Source organism: Hylobates moloch, unplaced genomic scaffold (genome assembly GCF_009828535.3).
Source record: "Hylobates moloch isolate HMO894 unplaced genomic scaffold, HMol_V3 SCAFFOLD_2, whole genome shotgun sequence".
NCBI classification, from domain to species: domain Eukaryota; kingdom Metazoa; phylum Chordata; class Mammalia; order Primates; family Hylobatidae; genus Hylobates; species Hylobates moloch.
The window spans coordinates 130,399,756-130,418,755 of NW_026652277.1; the positions used below are offsets into that span (position 1 = coordinate 130,399,756).

General features: G+C 37.0%; 1 long non-coding RNA gene and 1 pseudogene across 1 annotated transcript in view; one reads left to right on the forward strand and one right to left on the reverse strand.

Moving 5' to 3' along the window:
* Window positions 1–19,000, forward strand: part of LOC131381775 (uncharacterized) — a 50,056-nt gene that overhangs the window by 27,498 nt on the left and 3,558 nt on the right. The window contains exon 2 of the long non-coding RNA XR_009210711.1: window positions 5,828–5,992. This is a non-coding gene — a long non-coding RNA (uncharacterized LOC131381775). The remainder of the gene's footprint in view (window positions 1–5,827; window positions 5,993–19,000) is intronic.
* LOC116475773 (proliferation-associated protein 2G4-like) lies at window positions 3,696–4,881 on the reverse strand (annotated as a pseudogene).

The window sequence follows — 19,000 nt, forward strand, 5'->3', positions numbered from 1 at the left end:
ATAGCTTTTGGATTAAGTTATTTAGGATGGAAGAAAAGGAAAGGGAAGACAAGGAAAGAAGAGGGAGTGAAGCAAAGAGAAGGGAAAAGAGAGCAAGACGGGAAGAGGAAGAAGAGAAGGAAGTTGACTTTTGTATTCCCCTGCTTTCACTCCCGAGTTCTTTCTGCTTTTGAATTCATTGCCTCCTTTACACCCATTTTCATCTTCAATTAATATTATGTTTTTACAAATTGGAGGCCTTTACCTTTCTGCCTCTGTTTTTTAAAATTTTCCAAATTTATTAAGGCATAATTGATAGAAATGAATGTATGTATTGTATTAAATATGATATTTTGATATACACATACACTGTAAAGTGATTATGACAATCAAGCTAATTAATGTATTCATCATTTCACATAGTTACCACTTTTTTTGTTGTTGTGAGAACACAAGATCTACTCTCTCAGCAAATCTCAAGTAAATAAAATACAGTATTATTAACTATAGTTACCATGCTGTATGTCAGATCTCCTGAACTTACTTATTCTGCATAACTGACACTTTTTACACTTTGACCAACGTCTCCCCATTTCTCCCAATCCCTAGCCTCTAGCAATCACCATTCTACTCCGTTTTGATGAGTTTGACGTTTTAAAATTCCACATACAAATGAGATCATGCAAGATTTGCCTTTCTGGGCCTGGCTTATTTCATTCAGCGTAATGTCCTCCAGTTTCATCAATGTTGCTGAAAATGGCAGGATTTCCTCCTTTTATCCATTCATCTGTCTGTGGACACTCAGGTTGATTCCATATCTTGGCCTTTATGAAAATTGCTGCAATGAACATGGAAATGCATATATTTCTTTGAGATACTGATTTAATTTCCTTTGGATATATACCCAGTAGTGAGATTGCTGGATCTTATGGTTATTCTATTGTAAGATTTTTGAGGAACCCCAATATTGTTTTCCATAATGGCTGTACTAATTTACGTTACCACCAACAGTGCACCAGGGTTCCCTTTTCTCCACACCCTCGCCAACACTTATCTTTCATATTTTAGATAATAGATGTGAGGTGATATTGTGGTTTTAATTTTAATTTCCCCAATAATTGGTGATGTTGAGCATTGTTTCATATACTTCTTGGCTATTCCCATTTCTTCTTTTGATAAATATCTATACAGGCACTTTGTCCATTTTTTAATCATATTATTTGCCACTGTTTTCTTTGTTCCTGTTTGCTCAGCTCGAATTCTATGCAAATTTCAATTAGTTTGGGAAAATTATCCCTAGTGAAGGTAATGATTTTGAATATCCTTTTGGAAATACAGCTCATCCTCACCCTATATTCCTTTTTATCACTTTGGACAAATTATTTAATAGGCCAAAGCTTTACAAATAAATTAATTGGCTAAAAGATGAACTCATATGCATTTTGATAACTTGAATGTGTTTGGCTACTTAGACTCCATCAGCAGAGAAAGCTGAGAAAGTAACTGTTTTATAATAAGCTTTTGAGTGGGGAAGGTCACATCCAATGGCCATGATAGAGTGGGTGGAACCAAGTTACTGTGTCATTTAGCACAGTCCTGCCCATTAGTTCTGAATCAAGTCTGTCTCTTAAATTACATTAATGTTGCTGGTAATTTCAAATCAAGGAAACGTGGGTACTTTTTGAAGGAAGAATGTTTTGAATTTGTTGGTGACAAGGCAAGAGATAGCTTTAGCTCAGATTTGGAACAAAGAAGAAAACAATCTGGACCAAGGCAGCCTGTTTCAGAGGCCAGCCTGGTGTCTAGTGGCAATACCAACCTTCTGGGAGCACATCTAGTTATGCTGGCCTATCTCAACGATACAAAAGGAAAGCACACAAAGGAATTTTGCCTAAATTTGGACTGGAGTTTTAAAGGTGATCAGCAAACCCTTGGGTGCTGTCTGTGTCGTAGCAGTGGGGCTTTAATTATAAAATCCCCAAGTTCAATACATAATCTATAGTTGAGTTCCAGTGTTCCATAGCCCAGGAGGAAACTACTATTACAATAACTTATTGTACATTTCAAAATAGCTGAAAGAAAGATTTGGAATTTTCCCAACACAAAGCAATGGTAAACATTTGAGGCATTGGATATCCCAATTACCCTGATTTGATCACTACACATTGTATGCATGTGTTAAAATATTGCATGTACCTCAGGAATGTATACGATCATTATGTATCAGTAAAAAAAGGTTTGAGGCCACTTGTCTAATTCCTCAGCCTTTGTGACGATTTCTCCTCAGAAACTCATTTTTGTGTATGTGTGGGTTTTTTTTGTAGTTGTTTTTTTTGAGATGGAGTCTCACTCTGTCGCCAGGCTGGAGTGCAGTGGCGCGATCTCGGCTCACTGCAAACTCCGACTCCCTGTTTCAAGGATTCTCCTGTCTCAACCTCCCAAGTAGCTGGGATTACAGGCACGAGCCACCACGCCCAGCTAATTTTTGTATTTTTAGCAGAGATGGGGTTTCACCACATGAGTCAGGCTGTTCTCGATCTCCTGACCTCGTGATCTGCTTGCCTTGGCCTCGCAAAGTGCTGGGATTACAGGTGTGAGGCACTGCGCCCGGTCAGAAACTTTTTTTTTTAATTAAATAAAAGCATGTAAAATTTCATTTTATAAAAAAGGCCATTTCTATTTTATTTCTATTATTATCCACAGACATTTGCTTATTTTTTATTTTTATTTTTATGAGCAAATTCAAATTTATTTTAATGTCATGTCATTTTCAATGTGTTTAAAAACCTCATAAGTTAGTAGGAGCCATAGTTTGCTGGGACAGCCTGCCAGAGGTACTGAAATTTGTTACCTTTCCCTACAAACCCCCAGAAATTTAATCCAAGTCCATAGCTTCAGAAAGCCAGGAGTTGTATCTTCAGTCAGTCTTCTCCTCTGGTTCTTGGTTTTTCTTACAAGGGAAGGAGATCACAATATTTCAAACAGTGAACAAAACCAGTTGAGGTTCCAGCTCAGTTTTCTGTAAAATGGAGTGAGGGAAGACCCCACTGACTCCAGAGAAAAGGGTAAGGTTTAGATGGATTATTTCTTTACAGCTTTGTGAAAATGGGAGAAAAAAGATTGACAAATGAAGATCTATTTCATAGATAAGAATCGCTTCATAAATGAAGGCTCCAGCTCCTAAAATGGGAGGGGCCTGACTGTACAGCCTGAATCAGATGAGTAATCGGCCACACTGAATAAAAACAATCTGAAAAATAATCCTCCTAATTTTGAAGCCAGATAAAATACTTGGGGAGAACGGAAAAAAGAGGAAAAAGCCCCAAACAGATGAAAAAATGCTAACATCGGAATGGTATAAAAAAATTCGACTGAGTTTTCAGTGGTGGTGGCTCATTTAGCCTCGTTCTGTAGTAGGGTCACAAACCTTGACCAAGCAGAGAGTAGAAGAAAAGGCTAGAAAGAGGGGCTTGAAGACGATGAATTTTGACTCCTGATTTTATTATTCAATTTCTTTTTTTCATTTAAAGTAGTCTTCCGTGGCTGGGAAGCCTCGCCTCCCAAGACCAGAGTCAGTTGGAGCCGGTGTGGAGGCAGGGAGACCTCCACTCTGCTGGATGTCCTAGGTGGAGAAGAAGAACTGCACTTCACAGAGTCTGGGGTGTGGTGGGAAGGGGATGAGGCAGGAGGAGCAAGCTGGGGAGATGGGACCCACCTCAGTTCCCAGCTTAATTTTCCTCTAATATTTCCCCAGTGGTGGCATTTTCTGCAGTGTTGGAGGCCGCCTTCTTTTTTTTTTTTTTTCTGGGTTTTTCGACTTGCAGAACTCGAGGAGGGCCTTTAGCTCTGCATCCTGGACCTCCATCTCAGACTTGTAGAGGTCAGGCTCGAGGGGACTACTGTTTATCTGCATGGGGCCACTGGTCATGAGCAGAACTGTAAACTTAAACTGGGCAACAAATTCACCCTCCTTCTCATAGAGAACATTAAATGGTTGCAGCAGTTTATGTTTGGCGCACTCCACCACACCTACCCGAGCCTTCTTCTCATCTTCAAATGCTCTTAAAGTAAACAGCATGGCATCGAAACGCCTTTCCATCCACTGAAGAAGGCACGTGAAGTTTTCATTTTCAGTCCATACTCTTTAGGGGAGTCTCATTTGTAAATAGTGGTTCTCTGTCCTACATCCTTGGCCTTGCCCTCTCCTGAGCTGACGAGAACATCCACAGCATCTACCTCATATACCTCAAATTCAGCTTTTTCATGGTCCTTCTTCTGCTGGTCTGTGGGATTCTGGATAATGGTTTTTTCTCCATTGATGACATGCTGCTTCAATTGGTGTGACAGCATACCTTCTACTGGCCTGTAGTTAAATTACTGAGCAACTTTGTTTCAGGCTTCTGCCACTTGTGTGTTCTGATTTCCTGGTTTGACCAGGCGTAGGGCAGCTTCAGCACAAAGGTGAGCTGCCTTAATAACATCTGCTTTCCTCCCTGTTACTTGGGTCCCCTGAGCTACCTCAACCACGAAAGTATGAGCTACATTAGCGATGAAGCCATCCACGTGGACCCCAAGGTCAATTTTTACCAAGTCACCTCCCTTGAGAATATAATCCTGGCCACTCTTCAAAGGGGAGAAGTGACATACACAGTTATTTACTGAAATACTGGTGGGAAAAGCAATGCCTTTCTTCATTTCCTTTTCTTTCTTGAAGATTTTCCCTGTTTCTTCCATAATCATGGCATCACCTTTCTCACACAGGCTCAGTACCAATACACCTGAGCTAGATGCTTCCACCAAGGACGGAAGTACCCAGTTGGCAATGTCGCTCCCCATCTTATACTTGGTCACGACCAGGTCTTCGGCGATAGTTTGCTTCTGCTGCTGGTCCTCACCCTACATCTTCCTACCACCACCACTGCAGCCTCGTTTCCCCTGAGCCGCCGCCTCTGTCTCGCTTCCTTGCTGCACGCTGTGGTCAGAGCCCCCTGGATCCTCGAGGAGAGGGCGAGCGAAAGCGCGAGCTAGCAAGGGAGCGGGCGGGCAGGCAAGCGTCATCCACAGATATTTATATGAAAGAGACAAGCATACCACATCTTAAAATTTTGAGAATTGAGGGAAGAAAGACAGTCTTTTTCTATGAACATGCCAAGCAGAGTCCTAACTTAGGGTGTTTGCATTAGTTATTTCCTCAGCTAGAAAGCTGTTTCCCTAGAGCTTCCTTCTCATTCTTGACTCCTTCTTGCCATTCAGGTCTCAACTCAAACTTCGGTGAAAACTTTTTGATTAACTAAACTGAAGTCCTTTGGTGTTTCAGTAACATAGCACCTTAATATATTTTCACCTTGGCACTTTCATATTCTTATTGTATTCTTGATATATTGGCTATTTGCTTACTGTCTACCTTCATCAACATGAATGTAACTACCAAGAAAGCAAAGACTTTGTCTTGGAGTTGAGTGTTGTATTACTAGTACTTTGAGTATCTGGTGGCACATAATATCTAATCAATAAATAAATGTTTAAAGAATGAATGACATGAAAGCAATAGTGACTGAGTAGAATGAAGCCTCTTCAGATGAATTATATCGGACACAAGAAAAAATAGCTGGGATGTAAAATGAGCCAAAATAGCAGTTAAATAGGTAGTAACAAACTGGTTCAAGAATGTAATTCACTTCATATTGACCAGCCAGAGGTAATAGCAGGCAGCTTTCTAATTGAACAGGGCTCAATGAATATGGTTACTTATGACTAATTAAATTAATCATCTTCAACTTTGTTAAGTGCCTTATAGATGTTTAAAATATCTAAGAAGTATTTACTATATCTATACGATTCATTATAGGTCATTTTCAATATTCATGGAACACTAAGGAGCTGCCAAGCTTCATTGGAAATGCTGGGGATACAATGGTGAATTAGAAAGCATTCACTGCCTTCAAAGAACATACTCTACTGTCTAGAGTCTGGAGGAGGATACAGGACAGGAGACTGGTGGGGCCACCATGTGGTGAGTGTTAAGATACTACCAAATAGAGAGTGTTACAGGAGCACAATGGAAGGGCATAAAAGGTCACAAAAACTTCCTTCAGAATGCAAAATCCAAGATAAATAAACTTGTAGGAAAGCTACAAATTAGCTAATCAAATGTGAAGGTTGGTAAAAGGGCAAATGACCCAAGGAGGTGAAAGATTCCAAGGTCACATAGAGAAGCTTAGGAATATACGTATATTTGTGCAATAGAGCATGAGGGAATGCAGTGAGCGCACCCCACCAAATGATCATGCTGGTGCTTTGTTAAAAATGATTTAGTGCATCACTGCATTTACCCAGGGTTAGTGAACTATGGTCTTTCTTACTCTAATGGAAAATAAATTCCCAGTGTGTCACATAACTTATGGAGAAGGACAAAATAACTTCATTTAAGAATTTTGGTGATTTAGAAAAAGATCTAATTTTGAAAATCGGTTTTATTCATTGCGTATTGAATGTCTGCTCTCTGTCAAGCGTTGTGGTCAATGCTGAATGCAGGGTGGAGAACAAAACAGATAGAAGGCACACTGCTGTGGATCTTGAAGACTGTGCCATTGGAAGCATCTTTGGAAAGGGCTCTGCATTGTTCTGAGGGCCACAGTCAGTAGCAGCAATGGTGAATTTTTCCCCATGGTTTTATAGGCAGCAGATATCAATGAGAAAGCAAAGCAGACATTGTAGATGCCATGTGGTGGCTACGGAGCAAAGTCTAACTTTAAGGAAGCACATCAGAATCTTCCTTAGTGTTTCCTGGAAATACTTGATGAATTGGGGTAACTTTGTAGGGGAGATAGCTGAGATTCTTTGTAGGCAGAAACAAGAACAGGTCCTTTACTGAATACTGACTATTAATGTTAAGGTGACTTAATTCGTATCCACAGATAGGTAAGGCCTGATGATCTGTAGATTATTCTCATGATCAAGTTATGACAGATTCTTATACTTTCATATACCATGACACCATGGGTAAAAATAGTATTAATGCCATGCTTTCAGGCACAGACACATTTGCTGGACCCTAGGGCACAATATTGGCATAATAATTTTATCTGCTGGAGTTGAGTGCTCCTTCTATGGGTTGCAGTAGGCAGACAGATCTCCTTTAGGGTAGCAATAAAAGTAAAATAGTGATTTTTCCAGCCCATTCAGGTGTGGGTTATTCATGTGATAGTAAAAGTTCATATGCACAATTTTAAAACACTAAAATGAGGCAAGACTGAACAAGAGATTTTGTAAAACATACATGTGTTGATGATGGTATCTCTTTCTCTTGAAAGCCAGGGTGGAAAGAGTATTTTTAATCAAGAATCTGGACAGCTTATTGGGGAGTGCTGGAGCAGCCTCAGAGAGCAACTTTTAAATTTTACTTTATAATATTTTACAAAAATTAGATGGCAGAATAGAAAACTTCTAAAGAGGTACTGGAAGGCACCTATTCTCTTTACTTTATTTGATTGTTTTAAATCAAAACGATAAACTTAGAGCTCTATTCCATTTATATTTTAAGCCTGTCACTTAGAGCTAACTTGTCATTTATCTATCTTTTTATGGTGTAAAGTTCATTGGAAATAAGTTAATTCATTTTAATAAATGCTTTGTGCTTTTAGGAGTGAAAAAATCCCACTTGCATTAAATAAAAATACTATTATGATTGCATCTATAATCATTTCTGTCATGGGAAAACGGTGTTTCTCTAAACCTCTAATGAGATCTGTGCAGGTGTTTGTATATTTGCCATAAATCTGTACCCACACAAAGTTCATTCTGTAGCGTAAAAATAAATCATCTTATTCAGGTGGAATTGAGCTTTGACTCAAGAATACTCCTTCTCACTTCTCTTTCCAAAATCAAAGCAACACTTACATTTCCACTGCCATATGCTATCTTTCTCAGCTCTCAAACTACTTATATATACTGGGTTCTTTTCCTTCTGTTATTTCAAAGACATGAGAGAAACTGGAGCATGAAAATGGATTTCAGCTTATGTAAAACCATGGAGCAGGTTTCCTTAGAGAGTTAGGGAGGGGGTTTGTTCTGAAGTTATGATTAGTCATCACATACAGGCCTCTGGCCGAACTTGCTATCATACAGTATTTGCATATGAGTAAACAGAGTTGTTCCTTTTATAAGATTGATAAGCACTTCAAGCTTTTAAATTGGGGCCTTCCCCAGTTAAAAAAATATATTTGTATACCATATATAGTATACATATAGTACATACATATGTAATTTTTTTCCTCAAAAGTTGAGTATTGTAAGGATAGGAATACTTGCTTTCCCAAGATGGTGGATAAAGGGGTGCTATGTGGTTGTTATAATTATTTGCTCTAAATATGTAAATTCTGGTTTCTGCTTGGGCTGTGCCTTACTGGGTAAGCTTGGGGAAGTCCCGGATGCCTCCAGAATCTCAAGTTTCCATTTATAAAGTGATGGACTTAGAATTATTGTAAATGATAGTCAAATCACCTATTGAGTTATTTTCATATATCTGAAAACTTAGAACCACAAAGACTGAGAATCCAGATAACAGGGAGGATCATTTGCTTTACGACCTGGAGGTTCAAGACTACAAAGACACAAAGCAAAACCCTAACAGAGCACTAACACCCATTTTCAGTCTCCCCATGGGCAGCCCCCTGTAGGGGTGGTTTGTCCGTGCCCTCTGTCTACTCTCAAAGCAGCATACGCTTCTATAACCAGGAAGTTCAGGAAGAGCTTCATGTGCCTGGATTGATGGCAACATGGTGAAGGAAAACTATTGACAGATATGTGAACATGTTAATTCTTAATTTTATTATGAAATGACCAGCCAATGTTTATATTGAAAGCTAAACATATCTAATATCTGAGCACAGTTTGAACATTAATATAATGTGGAGAAAATATGGAGGCCAGCTTCTCTGGCAGAGTGGCCATTATTTTATCCATCACAGGATAAAGTTTCTGAAATTGTTAATATTTATTAAAATAGCTTTCTTCTGGCCCTAAATATATAAATACATTTCATCCACCAAATTTAAGACATATAATGTATCTAGAAAGTTACTAAAATGTTCTTATATCCTGCAAAGCAACTACACGAAAACATGCATCTAGCTAATGAATTCAATAAGTATGTGTAATTGTAGAGTTCCTTTTCTTAGTTTTCTGTCCTTCATTCACATTCCATTGGAGTAACTCAAAGTGAGGCTGAATAGCATTTCATGCCTTCACAGGTATTAAGCAATTTCCATGAGAAAAAGCAGCTAGTTCAGCTCTCAATTCCAAAGATCACACAAATGCTTTTCCTCTAAACAGCTCTATGATTTGATTGTGGCAGGAGTGCTTTATGTGTTCTTCATACTTTCCATTGCCTCACACAGAATATTAAAAAGACCATGCCCAGAAGTCTACATGTAATAAAATTAACAATCATTATTGCTTCATCAAGGGCATTCTGAATCAAAACTGGCTTATTTTTAAACACCAGTGTACAGCAATGGAGAGTACAGTCAGCTGTCTCTGCCTTGATTCAAGCTAAGGTGCTGTGCTGTTACTGCTATTACTTTTGAACCAGCAGTGCAAATGTTAACGCAGTCAAAAGGGCAAATAATTTCATTATGTTATTATGAGTAATTTGCCCATACAGACTCCCTGAACGTGTCAGAGGGAGACCAAGAGGTTTGCAGACTACATTTAAGAACTGCTAGTTTTCATTTGTGATGTCCCTTTGATGAGTTTTACAATCAATAGTATACTAGTTTAATAAAAGAATTCAAAAATGTTTCTTTATTTCCCATGTTCTTGGACCACTTTCAGTAACAATGAAATTATCTTAACTTAAAAGTTTAGGGACACAACCCTATTCTAGTGTCTTTTGGGGAAGTGTCGCTTATGATAACCATGTGTATTCCTTCCAAATTAATTATTATATTTATATTTCCTAACTCTTAGGAGGTTATTTCAAGTAATTTATATTTGCTAGAAGACATTTCATCAGATGTTCATCTTTTTTTTACATAGAATTAATCAAAGTGGACCCTTATGATTTGATTAATTCCTTCATTGTGGATATTTCTTTTTTTAAATTACTTTTATGCAATAAATTGGGTATTTTTCCCTTTTATCTTCATTTGGTTAAATCTCCTTTATAGTTTTGTTATACTTTAAATCAACATTATTTGCTTTTTACAATTAATTCTACATTTTAATGTTTCAAATTAATTACTTTCTGCTTTAAAAATGTCTTCTTTTGGCCAGGCACAGTGGCTCACGCCTGTAATTCCAGAACTTTGGGAGGCTGAGGCGGGTGGATCACCTGAGGTCAGGAGTTCAAGACAAGCCTGACCAACATGGTGAAACCCCATCTCTACCAAAAAAACAAAATAGAAAAAAAAAAAAAAAATTAGCCAGGCGTGGTGGTGGGTGCTTGTAATCCCAGCTACTCCGGAGGCTGAGGCAGGAGAATTGCTTAAACCCCAGAGGCAGAGGTTGCAGTGAACCGAGATCATGCCATTGCGCTCCAGCCTGGGCAACAAGAGCGAAACTCCATCTCAAAAACAAACTTTTAAAAAAAAGTCTTCTTTTTTAAGTTTGTCTGATTGTTTATGTTCTAACCACCTTATATAGATGTTTCTTTAACTTTAAAAATTTTTATTAATATAAAGAGTTAAGGCTATGGATTTTCTTTGGACTTTGTTTTAACTGTAAAATATATTCTGATATTTTGGTTTCCATTTCTCTTGGACAGCAGAATTGTTTTAAGAGAAGACTTCTGGGTGGATAGGAGGGTGATAGTAAAGTTTTGCAATAGTAGTTTTTTTGCTGTTTTTAAACATTTTTTTAAAGTTCTAGTTTTATTGCATTGTGATTAGGAAAGCTAATACACACAACACACACACAGTAAATTTATTGCCTTTTTAAACCTAATATAAATATTGTTTGTGAATATTCCATGTGTTCTTAGAAAAAAATTGTTAACTTTGTTTTCATTCTACTGACTTTGATGTATATCAAGTAGACCTACCTTAAAAATCATCACTCTATTTGTGTATTCTATTTTCTAATTTTGTGTTCACTTGAACTATCATTGACTAAGAGAAGTGAATTAAAGTTTCCTGCTCTTAACAGGTTTCTATTTTTCTCCTTGTGCTGTCCCCCTGCGATACACTTTTTTGCTTCATGTGTGCTAATGTAGTGCAGTCCTACCTGATATAGATATATTCATATTGTTAGATATTCATTTGGTTTGAAACCGGAGTTGTATCTTCTCCATCTCATTTAATACCTTTCACTCTGAATCCAATCTCATCTAATATTAAAATTGCAATCTCTGATTTCTATTTGTGTTTGTCTAGTATGTCTTTTCAATTTTTTAATTTTCAATCTTTTCAAATAATTTAATTCTTCTGCTCCATACTGACATATCATCTTTCCAAGTAACATGGCTCTGACCACTTCCTTGTGTAAAACATATAGTTAAGTATTTTTTTTTCTTTTGACATCTGTGTTTAGTCTATTTAAATTTTTATATAAAAAAGAGGCTTGGTTTTATGTAGTTCTGTTATCATAGTCTGTGTCATACTTTGTTTTCCTAGCATGTATGTAGGGGTTTTAAAAAGTAATTTTGAAATTTGTCTTTGTCTAGTATTTATTTATTTATTTATTTATTTATTTATTTATTTATTTAGTGAGACAGAGTCTCGCTCTATCGCCCAGGCTGGAGTGCAGTGGCATGATCTCAGCTCACTGTAATCTCTGCCTCCCGTGTTCAAGCAATTCTCCTGTCTCAGCCTCCTGAATACCTGGGACTACAGGCATGCGCCATCACGCCCGACTAATTTTTGTATTTTCACTAGAGACAGAGTTTCACCATGTTGGCCAGGCTGTTCTCAAAGTGCTGCCCTCAAGTGATCCACTCACCTTGGCCTCCCAAAGTGCTGGGATTACATGTGCCAGCCACCACACCCGGCTAAGGATTATTGTCTTAATTTTTACTTTTTATTCATAAATTTATTGGTTTCCTATTGTTAACTGTCAAAGAATGATGAAGTTGATAGATTTTTACTTCCTTCCTCTTTCCCTCCTTTCCCTTTGACAGTGAATTTTTATTAATTTGTATATTTAATATTTATCTTTTCTATTATAAATATACTTCTATTGTTTCTTGGTCATTTAAAATAATCTCGATTGATCCTCATCTTGATCTAAAAAATTACTTATTACCTCCTATCTTTCTGTCCTTCCCCTTCCTGACTTTCTTCAGCTGTCTCATTTCTACCCTGTCAGGATTTCTCCTATTTACATTCTCTTCTAGTGTCGTAATCAACATATTTGTTTTGTCTTAGTCACAGAATTAGCTTCAGTATTTGATATCACTCCTTTTACGATTGTTTATCATACATTTTTTGGTTGATTGAAGTGTTTTCTAGTACTTTCTTCAAGAAGGCTCATGGGATCCATAGCCTATGAATTCTTGCTTTTTAAAATGTGTTTTCTTTTCTTTTATTCTTAAACAACAATTACAGCATAAAATTCTTGGGTTTTATTTTCTTTTGATGGCTTTGTAAAAAATTGCTCCACTTTTATCAAAGTTGACTGTTTTATTGGGAAATCAGATACTAGCTAGGCATTTTTTTTACAACTGCATATATAACATAATCTTTTGGTTTTTTGGCAGATTCTTTCATTATTCATGACATTCAGTAACTAGTAACTAAACTAAGATATGCCTCAGTAGTGATCATTCTACATCATTTTCCTATGGATAAAGTACATTCTTTCAATATTTAGATTCAACTTTTTTTTTTTTTTTACTTCTGGAACACTTTCTTTAATTATATACTTACATGATTTTTTTTCTGTTCCATTATTTTTCTTCCCTTATTCTAGGACTCCAGTTATAAATGTTTTGCATTTCTTTGACCTAAACTCCATATTTAACATTTTCACTATAATCCATTTGAAAATTGGCATCATTTTCTTTTTTCCTACTTTACTCAAATCCTGGACTTTATGTCTGTTCCTGTGCTGTTAGCCACATCTTTCTTCATTCTTTATCAATATTAGAACCTTTTAAAAAGTTAATATTTGTGATCTGCTGTTTGGAATTTTTTTCTATTCCTTTTTTTAGAAAAAGAAAATGTATTATTTTCGTTCTTTTTGATTAACCATCTTAAAAAAAAATGAATCCTTTCTGAACTAGTAAGAAGGACTAGGGCCAAATTATGAGCAAACAGGAATTTTATTTACAATAGTTTTTAGCGTTGAGTATTATGTTTCAGTTTTTTCCTCACAAGTCAGCTGAGATTAGCACCTCTAGGGCACTCACATTGTTGTATTTTCCTTCTCCACCTTTCTGGAATATAGGTTGTCTGTGATTTTCTGTTCAACTCCAACTTGGCTTTTCTTTGTAACCAAACTAGATGTGAGGAAGCTCTTCACAGCACCCTACTCACATGTTTCCGTGTGGCCAATACAGTTTTATTGGTCTTGCACGGTGGTAATTTTAAAACATGGACATGCACATTCTTTGACACTCTTCTCATTCAGACTTTGAAGTTTGAAGTTTCCCTTAAATCTGAGCGGGCTTGTGACTGCTTTGACTAATAGAGTACAGTGAACGTGATGCAATGGGACTCCCCAGAGGATGCCATAACAGGCCATGTGGCTTCTGCCCTATTTTATGGGACACTTGCTCGTAGAATCTGAACTAAGATGTCGGAAGCCCAAGTACCCAGATACTACTGTAGTGGAGAGGCCACATGAGGCACAAGCTTAAACAGTCCCAGCTGAGCTCGGCACTTTGGTCATCCCCTCCGGGGCACCAGATATGTGAGTGAAGCTGTTTTGGGTGATCCAGACCAGCTCAGTCACCAGTTGGTTACAACAGAATGATTTCCGTCAAGGCCAAATGGAACAGAGGAATGACTCAGCTGAACACTGCTGAAATTGTTGACCAAATTCGTGAGTTATAATAAAATGGTTGCCGTTTAAACTTTTAAGTTTAGCTGAAACAAACATCTTTGTGCTGCTTACTTAGAGAAGTGCACCTGGACTGATTTTGTGAGATTTGTAGTTACAGGGTCTCTTGAGCTATGTTTTCTTTTACTCTAGATTTTTAATGCTTCTGAAGCCATTTTCCTATTACTTATGTTGAAATTTTAGCTATCTCACAGTTTCAAGGAAAGTGGAGTTCCCATTCTTTTCTTTTCTCTTCTCTTCTCTTTTCTCTTCTCTTCTTTTTTCTTTTCTTTTTTGAGAGGGAGTCTTGCTCTGTCGCCCAGGCTGGAGTGCAGTGGCGCGATCTCCGTTCACTGCAACCTCCGCTTCCTGGGTTCACGCCATTCTCCTGCCTCAGCCTCCTGAGTAGCTGGGACTACAGGTGCCCGCCACCACGCCCGGCTAATTTTTTTGTATTTTTAGTAGAGACGGGGTTTCACCGTGTTAGCCAGGATGGTCTCGATCTCCTGACCTCGTGATCCTCTTGCCTCGGCTTCCCAAAGTGCTGGGATTACCGGCGTGAGCCACTGCTCCCGGCCTCCCATTCTTTATTCTTAGTTTTGCTTTTGGGTGTTATTGAAAAAGGGGAAAAGACAGGACTGTGACTAACAGTTAAAAGTCAAAGGGCTTCTAAGCAGAATATTTCCATACCAGAGCTATTAATGAAGATGTTCAAGTCTAGAATGTAAAATGACTTTTCTAAGGACATAAAATTATTTAGTGTTAGGTAAAATTCCCAATTTCCTAACTTCCCATTCTTCATTTTTTTCATTATGCTGTTAATATTATAAAAAGTCAATAATGACAAGAATTCCAGATTCAGTGTACGGGATTTATAAAAATACTTTGTTTTCTCAAGTAACAAAAGAAAATTGGAATTTAAAAGATAAAGGACAGTATAATAATTTACTGAATAATAATCTGTAAAAAAACTTTTGTCTAGAATAATTAAAGAAAATATCTGTTTTACAATTCCTGAATGGCTTAGCAGAATGCCATATTAATTAATAAAGTTGGATATATGAATAACCAGGGGCTTTTCCAAACATTCTGGTAGTATACAATGAACAAATAACTCACTTTCGTTAATATAGTAATGTGATTTGTTTTAATTTACTTTAAATTTCAATTTTACCCAATGTCTTCATTTTATATAGAGAACTTAATTTATACTCCATGAAGAAAAATTAAAAACAGATATTTTAATTTTGGAAGAGTCCATATTTCATTAAAATATGCACATTTAATATTTTAATTTGCATTTCTCATAAAAATAAACATGAAACTAAGTATTGATTTTAACCCAAAATTGTTGTAGTATCTAATAGTACTAGAAATCCCAAGAGTATGTTAAATATTTTGTTTACTAATGAGATCTGCATCAGATTTGATTGGTAGAGTCATTTATTTATTATGTTGTGGGTATCGTCATAGTGGCTGAGATTACAAAACTGAGTAAAGCAAAATTCCTGCCTTAGACGAAGTTTTAAGTTACTAGAATATATTAAATTTACCAACAGTTTACACTTTTAAAAAAATTGACTTTATAACTACATGGTTTCAAATAATAAGTGCAGGAAGGAAGTAATAAGTAGGAAAACTGACAGCGAATCTAAGATTTCCTGCCTGGGAGTGTTGGCTTGGGACAACATTAAGCAGATATTTAAAGAATTCAGAATTAGGTTTTATGGGGATGTCCCTTTGGATAGTTTCGAATTAGCGTTTGACACTGAGTAGTCAATTTGCAGTAAGAATTTCAGAGATGGATATATAGTTTTTGAGATGGATATACAGTTACTGAAACTATTAGAGCTAAAGAGATGTCTCAGATCCTCTAAATAGAATTATAAGAAGACAACAAATAGAACCTAGAGGAAACACAAATTCTGAGGAAGAGACAAATGAAAGTGTTAGAGAGATCTTGTGATTTAAGTATTTGATAACCTTGGACCAATTTCTGTTGAGTGGTGAAGTCAGAAGTCAAAGTGTATTTCATTAAACTAAGGAATGAGTAGGAGTTGAAGAATTACAAATTATGACAATGGTTATTTTTTAAGAATTTTGGCAATGAAGACGCAGGGGCTTGGCCATACAAATCTTTATGAATCTATTTTCCTGGTCTGCTTGCCACTTAAAAGGCTGGAAAGACAGTAACATGTTTTCTACCATGCTTTGCAGAGGATGCTATTGAATGGTATGTATCGTTTCTGTTTTGAAGGTCAGGAAATTGAATCAGAGGAAGCTAAGTGACAAAGTGGTAAATGGTAGTATTTGATGGTAACAAAAAATCCGACATCTCTTAGTCTGCTTCCAAAACATTTTAATTTCCCCCTGTGCCACAAAGTCTCAGGAATATGACATGGTGACAAGGAGATGAGGAAGGTAGGAGATACTGTCAAGTAAAGTTTTTGTTTGTTTGTTTTTTAACAGGCTGAGGGCAAGGAATTGGGAGTTTGTGGAATACTAAGAGGAGAGAAAATGGGGATAATAAATGAAGTACAGTCAATCTAGAATGTAGTAGGAGATGAAATCCATAACTCCTGGGAAAGATGAACTTTGCACAACCTAGATATTTCCCCATTCGAGACTGAAAATAAGAAGTAAAAATACTTGTTACAGTGTGCAAATCTAAAAGTGATACAGAGAGAAGCAAAGACAAAGCAGCCTTGAGACCAGGACTCTCCTTTGAGAGTGGGAGTTAGGATTGAGACAAGAAACAGGAGCATGAGGAAAGAAGTCAATGTGTGGCAGAGCAGCAATCCTGGGGTGTGGGAGGACGGTCTGGCCAGTGGTCTGTGAGGGACCACAGAACACAGCACGAGTTCTGCTGCACCTGGAGGTGGTTAGCTACAGTCCATGTAAATTTTGATATGGCCGGAAATCCTGACCCTGCCTTTGAATCATGAATTCGACTTGGATATAATCAATTCATTATCAAGCCTTACCAATTATCCAAATTATTTCTCAGATGCTCCTTTGTCATATTTCCTCAAAATAGGAAATCATATTTATTAGAATTATTACCAATGACTCTAATACATTTATTGCAAAATACTTGAATATATTCTCAGATATATACACTATTCAATCTAGAATTTATATATAAGAGAACAGAAAGGCACTCAAATACATAAAAGGCTAAAAATATATATCCAATTTTAGCTTAGTATTTAAAATTTATAATTAGAAATTGAGCATATCTGTTTGAAGCTCTGTTCCTTTTTCAATACTACTAGCTCAATAGGCTGTAGTTTAGGGTAAGTTACTTAACCTCTATAGTTAAGTATTTCCTTAATCTGTAAAATTAACACACTCGTGTCTTTATTGTGAAGATGAAATGAGAAAATGAACATAAAGTGTTTAACAAAGTGGCTGGAATGAATGTGGTAAGTTCTCTCTCTCTCTCCTCTCTCTCTCTGTATATGTATACATTCATATATATGCATACAGAGAAAGAGCACTTACACATATGTACGTGTGTGTATATACACATATACATACATATATACATATACAAACCTATATAGAGAGTTCTATCAGTCAAGCAAGAGATTAAACAAAATTTCTGACTCAAAAAAGGAAAGTCATGGTATGAAATAATTTGCAGTGAGTATTGAAACCTTATAAACATAGAACACAAGGTAAATAAAGTTAAATGTAATTATAAGATCGAGAGCAAATCTTTCTCTGAAATCACTGATACGGACATTCTAGTCCTCCAATATACTCTCATCCTCTTAGATAAAATGCTTACTTATTCACACTATAACTGGCAACTTTTGTTTCACTGAGACATCAATTTCAATTTCTCCCTATGCATTATCCATTAGCTACCCCCTACTATCTCTTCTATTTGTTATGGCTTCCGTGATCCATCTTTTTTTTTTTTTTTTTTTGAGACGGAGTCTTGCTCTGTCGCCCAGGCTGGAGTGCAGTGGCGCGATCTCGGCTCACTGCAACCTCCGCCTCCCGGGTTCACGCCATTCTCCTGCCTCAGCCTCTCCGAGTAGCTGGGACTACAGGCGCCCGCCACCACGCCCGGCTAATTTTTTGTATTTTTGGTAGAGACGGGGTTTCACCGTGGTCTCGATCTCCTGACCTCGTGATCCGCCCGCCTCGGCCTCCCAAAGTGCTGGGATTACAAGCGTGAGCCACCGCGCCCGGCCCGTGATCCATCTTTTAAACCACTTTCTTGTGAATACATAAAACTCGTTTACTCCTTTCCAACTCCTTGGCAAAAAATATCAATTTTTAATGAATACAATTATTTTTAGTTTGTATACATAACTCTAGGAATAGTAGCTGTGTGCTACTAGAGAAAATGTAGAAACAAATCAACTGATTCCTCTGTTAATCTGTCCTTTTTTGGGGTTTAAAGCCTAGCAAGTAATCTTGTGACATTTTTCTAGTTAAGATTCCTTTCCCATTAACCACAAAGACAAATGTAAACTTTCTCTTCCTTAAACCTTCGGTTCAGTCCTGTCTCATTCAATCTCAAAAACTTATCTTCCTTCTTATTTTACTTAGACAATGGATGGGAATATAAACTTTCTTCTTTCACACCCATCCTTTCCTCCCTTGGCCAGGTTGTAATGATAGAGGTGCTTCTAGAAAATCAATACCTCACCTGGATTCCCATCATTTACCTTTTTTGTTTCAATTTGTTATCAATAAGTTGATAACAAATGTAACATTCTCCTTCTCCACTCTCCTCCTTTCTCCTGAATTCTTTTCATTTATGCTTACATATGCTCAATTTCTCACATCCTAAAAGAAATAAACAAAATACTGACTTATGTACCTTTTCTGGAGAGCAAAATCACTTCAATTATTGTCTAAAACTCATTGATTTCATGTCCTGACTCTTACTCTTCAAACAACGCTAGTCTGGCTTCTGTACCCACCATTTTACTGAAACTGCTTTGTCCATGGTAATCACTAACTCTGAGTCACTAAATCCTCAGTGGTATATTTAAGTCTTTTTCCTAATAGATTCCTCAGCAAG